At 39.7% G+C, this 5,533-nt stretch overlaps 1 protein-coding gene across 3 annotated transcripts in view; it reads right to left on the reverse strand.

The window, feature by feature from the left end:
• Window positions 1–5,533, reverse strand: part of erbin (erbb2 interacting protein) — a 106,476-nt gene extending 100,943 nt beyond the window's left edge. For 2 of the 3 annotated variants that reach the window (XM_014024934.1, XM_014024933.1), the window contains exon 1: window positions 4,785–5,533. The gene's annotated coding sequence lies outside the window, so the exon portion shown is untranslated. The remainder of the gene's footprint in view (window positions 1–4,784) is intronic. The other variant, XM_014024935.1, reaches the window with a different exon arrangement.

Below are 5,533 nucleotides of genomic sequence, written 5' to 3' on the forward strand. Positions count from 1 at the left end.
TAGATAGATAGATAGATAGATAGATAGATAGATAGATAGATAGATAGATAGATAGATAGATAGATAGATAGATAGATAGATAGATAGATAGATATTGTTGTTGTTTTCCTGTTAGTTGTCTCTTTCATACAACTTTTGCAGTCAAACTGCTTCTGTGTAATTTGTGACTTTGTAACAATTCATACATTAAACGTTTGGTTTGATCAGGAGATGTAGGCCATGACGTTCAGCATCTCTAACTTTGTCTCATTATTTAACTTAATTTCAACAACTTAGCCCACAGATACACAATGAGATCTTTTCAGTTTCTCAAAAAACATTGTTCTCTATGAAATCTGCTTTCATATGTGAGCCATCACATCGAAACGAGGATTAATTAAGTCTAAAAGTTATACACGGAGAAATAGGCAAATGCAGCATTTTGACTAAAATATTAACAAAAATTGCATTTTGTCAAAGCACTTTTTTTGAGCAGTAGCAACAAAAAAACTGATTTCGAGGGAAAACGCCTTAAAATTTTGAGATTTTCCCTGTGAGTTAGCAAAGTTTTGTTTCTTTTTAGCTGGGAAATCTCAATATTCAAATATAACTTGATGTTTCCTCTTTATAAGGACATCAAATAATCCTCATTAAAATGAGGAAACTTTCTGCCTCTCCTGGTGAACCTTAAGGTCATCGCTACATGGGCATCCCTTCCTCTATCCCTGGGGGGTAGAATCAACGTGATCAAAATGACAATATTGCCCAAATTACTTTATCTATTTCAGAGCATGCCAGTGTTCCTCACCAGGACTTTCTTRACAAATTTAAATAGTGAATTGTCGTCCTTTATTTGGAATAAAAAGCATCCACGGATAGCCAGTAAGATGCTACAGTTGCCCATGGTCTTGGTGGCTTGTCACTCCGCAACTTTTTACATTACTACTGGGCGGCTAGCATTAGAGCCTTACTGTACTGGTTGAGAGACGACAATCCTGTTCCTACTTGGGTAAATCTAGAGAGGAAATCAGTTACGGCGAGCTCTCTCTCTCTCTCTGCTTTACTTTGCTCCCAGTTACCGTTTAATCAACCCATCTCAACTTACACTTCTAATCCGGTTCTAACTCACACAATAAAAATCTGGAATCAGTGCAGGAGGTTGCTTAAAAGTACAGAATTATTATTGTCTGCTCCAGTATCAAATAACCATATGTTTGCTCCTTCNGCTCCTAAAGAGGTAGGGGAATTTAAAAAGCAAATTCTCAGTGGGGGGGCACGGTCAGTCATCTAACATCAGTCTGCTTCAAAAGACCCTACAAGGGGCAGTTGTACCCTCAACATCATCATATCTCCAATAGGACCATTCTGGCACACAAACATTTCCACCACGATAAGGTGGCGATTCACAGAGGAGGTGCTTTGATATGTGAATTGGTTCGATTATGTTTTAATGTTGAATGGTACAAAGCAGTGGCGGATCTAGGATTTTTCAGCGTGCCACAGGGGTCACATTATTCATAAAGGGGCCAAGTATTTGTTCAACATGCTTGCACACAAATCCCCAGTTTTTGTAAGGTGTATAATTTTAATCAGTTACACGTGTTCAGACACTTGTAAAAGCTTGAATAGTAAATACTCCTTATCAATTTTACATGCATTTTTACTGCAAATAAATAAAACATTCTCAAACACACAGCATGTGAGAAAATCCAACTATCGTTGTCAGTTAAAACGCTTAAGCTTGCTTCATGCTGGACTTTCCTATTTGACTCATTAGCGCCCCTACTGGGTGGAAGTTGAACTGCAGCCACTCTCGGGCAAAGGACCCGCCCCTAGAACCGCCCCTCGTACAAAGTGTGCAAATTTAGTTTTATTGCAAAAGCTAACTAAAAAAAATAAATAAATAGTAAAACAATAGCATGAATGCTGTCATCATTTGAACACATCTGCAATCACTTAAAGTGACTCTGATCAACATGCGCGCTGGTTCAGCTGTCTCAGCGGGATTGTTCGACATTTCCTGTAAGAGTTCCAACCTAAAGCAAAATTCAAGGTTCACAGAGACTCACAAAGCATCAAAATACATTAAACATTGTTAAAATTCAATGCCGGCTCTTGGCATAGGCGAACTAGGCGGTCACCTAGAGCGCCATCTGCTGGAGGGGGCGCCGAACTGCAGAAGAAAAAGCAATTATTTGTAATCCCTGGTTGTAACTCTGCTCAGCGCCCCTTTCAATTAGCTTTGTCTTAAAAAACTATAATGAAGTATTACAGGAAAAATAAACTACTCTACCCATAAAACATCCGCCCCCCATGGAGCAAATGCCCCCACCCTCTCTCTCATTTGATTGACGTTGCACTGACTCATCTCTGACACTCTGATGGGGGAGGGGCTAGTAGTGCCTCTCAGGTAGCGGTTCGTGTTGACAAACTCAATAACAACAAGTCTGTTTTGTTGTCCCAAACATGTCAACCTCTTCGTACGTTTGCCTGGATAAAAAGCCTCAAAAATCTGTAAATTTAGCAAAAAATCCATACAACTCGCACCCGGGGGTGGGGGTGGGAGGTAAATCTAAGTTTACCATAGTACCTTACATTGTCAAACTTGTTTTTAGGGGTTCAAATTGGGGTGGGTGGGACATAGTTTGAGGGTGGGGGAGTTTGCGCTTCAACTAGCCTAGGGCACCAAAATGGCTAGAGCCGGCAATGGTAAAATGAATCTGTCAGGTGGTACTATACATTTCCCCAACATTAGATAACCAATAATCACAATGAAAACTGTCAAGAAGTGCAGAAAATATAGAAAACTGAGAACTGGATGTCCCTCTAAAAAACTGATGAAAAAACAAAACAGAAACCGGTCAGGGAGGGCTGCAGATGTCAACAATCATACTGAAGGAGCTGCAGGAAGTTCTGATTGTGTTTAATATGTGACATTTTCTTGTGTTCTCGGTATGCCTGAATAATAGGATGGGGAAGTTTTTATGTTCTTTTTTTCTTACAACAAAAATAAAGATAAATTAATAAAAGTTGAATAAAAAATATCAAGTTTCTTAAAATCCTGTAGGAAACTATATTGAGTTCTGATAAGCCCTAAAATTAAACTGTTCATCTATAACTATAAAATCTGTTTGTATCAATTCAAGTCTGTATTACTAAAAGAACCCACAGTGAAACATGGTAACGGCAGAATTATGTTCAGATTCAGGTTCAGATTGAAGAGGATGTTACCTCTAATCATGCCCCTCCAGGTCACACTGTCGTTATGTGGGCAGTGAAGTCCCCCAGCATAATAAATGAACGACCAGGTGGAGCACCAGGGGCGGAGCCAGGGGGTGGCCATGGACCACAGACAAATCTTTGGCCACCCCATTGGCCACCCTGCTGTAAACACACACCGCTTCCACAGTGAAACAACCTTTAAGGTGTAATAATCCTCCTGAACAGTTGGTGGCAGTGTTTAACAGTTTGAAACAGTGTGCATTGCCAATGTAATGCACACTATTGTGATTCGTTTCCCATCCAAGTCATCTCAAATTTGACATGCTTCTCCTCCTGCATACTTTGTCCTAGAGCTNATGGACTTGGAGGAATCCATATCAGACACAGTTTGGCAAAAAATTATTCTAAATATATATTCGTCCTCAATATGTGTGAAACATGTTATAGTTCAATTCAAGGTAGTACATCGTCTACACTGGTCTAAGGACAGTTTGTGCAAATTCAAAAGGGACTTGGATCCATTGTGTGATCGTTGTAAACTATCTCCTGCCACACTTCTGCACACATTCTGGTCCTGTCCAAAGCTACATGGATACTGGTAAGGCATCTTTGACACCTTTTCAGGACTATTTGGACGAACTGTTCATCCATCACCATTCATCTCTCTCTTTGGGGTGGCTCCAGCAGAGGCTTCCCTCAGTGAACATCAGAGGACGGTGTTAGCTTTCTGCTCTCTACTGGCTAGAAGACTTAGACTTAGGTTTTTTTTTCTGTAGTTTGTGTTAAAAAATAATAAAAAGACTTTGATCAAAAAAAAATGAAAAAATTAGGATTCAGTCGAAATATTTGTCTTACTGTAACCAAAAGACGAATTAAGTCACATATATGGATTTAATTATGATAAAATGATCCAGGTATCAAAACGTAGCTTTTAAAGCCAATAATCTGAAAATGTAATTAGGTCATTTTGACCAATGACTTAATCCTCATTTTGATGTGATGGGTCACATTATTTTCATACTAACATTAGCTTTTAGCTAGTTTGGATGATTTACATTTAGGTCTGTTCATTTTAATTTCAAAAGTTATTTTATGTTCATTCTCCAACAAACTGTGGCAAATTCATTCTATGCATTTACACCACATTTTCACCAATAAACTCAATAACATCACAGTTTGTTTTAGCTGTTGTCCTGATCTCAATCCACTGTGAATGATGGGGTCAACATTTAAAGATCCACCTCTAATCTTAACAAAGTGCTGGCAGTAATCTGATTAGTGAATTAGGGAGAAAATAATGATAATCTCCATCCTGCAGCTCTTAGTTAATGACTGTCAGATACAGTGGCTTTAAACACTACAAACAGCCATGTACAGATGTTTTTAAATCAAATAAAATGATCAAATGTGTTTGTTTTTGTCTGGAATTGAAAAAAAATCATCACCAACCAAGAAGCATTTATATCAAATAAAAAAATCGATTAATTTATTAAGTAAACCTCTAATCGGACAGCATCAAAATGAGAGAGTTAGCAGTGAAAGCTAACATGTTGCAACTACTTCAGCAAACAAAAGACACTCACCTCAGTTCACGTCGCGTCTGTGAGTCATCCAGGATGTGGAGGGAGAGCGTTACAATCCGACAAATGTTTTCAAGAAGTGGGCATTAGCCAGCTTCTGTGGTTTTAATTAGTTTTGTGTTTGGCTAAAAGGTTAGCCTGTGGCTAACGCTGCCCACTTACAGAGCAACTCGAAGCTGGCCCAGCGCGAGCGTTTCTCCTCGAGCGAGTTCCCTCCCCGTGCTCCCCGGCTGCTTTCAGTGTCAGCTCCCTGAGGTGACTCGGACAAACTAACTGCAGACAAACATCACAGCAAGGTGGTCCAGATAGTGATGACACGTAACGTTTTTTTTTTTTAAACAAAAATCCAAAATGTCCACGAGAATTGTTATCAAGGAAATACAAAAGGCAAAAACGACCTCCGGCAGAGCGCGAGCTTTTCCTCTGAAGAAACACGGCGCGCCCAGACGCTTTCAGTCATATTTCCTTGTGTTTAATCATTAACAAAACACGCCGCTGCTCGGAGCTACATGGAGGCTGGTGAAGAGATGAGGAGCTTTCTTCTCTGCGACCTCCAGGAGAGAGAGGGGCTGTCCACCGGAGAGAGAGACGATGATGCTTTCACTGCCCAGACAGATCACCCCCATCTGCCTCCGTCCACCGGCTCTACAGAGTTTATATTTAAAATATAATTAGTCTGTGAACACACCAGGCTGTAAAAGACATTTTAAACATCTCATTTTATTTAGACACAAACAAAAGGTGTTTGCACC

This window comes from Austrofundulus limnaeus, unplaced genomic scaffold, assembly GCF_001266775.1.
Source record: "Austrofundulus limnaeus strain Quisiro unplaced genomic scaffold, Austrofundulus_limnaeus-1.0 Scaffold447, whole genome shotgun sequence".
Classification (NCBI taxonomy): Eukaryota; Metazoa; Chordata; class Actinopteri; order Cyprinodontiformes; family Rivulidae; genus Austrofundulus; species Austrofundulus limnaeus.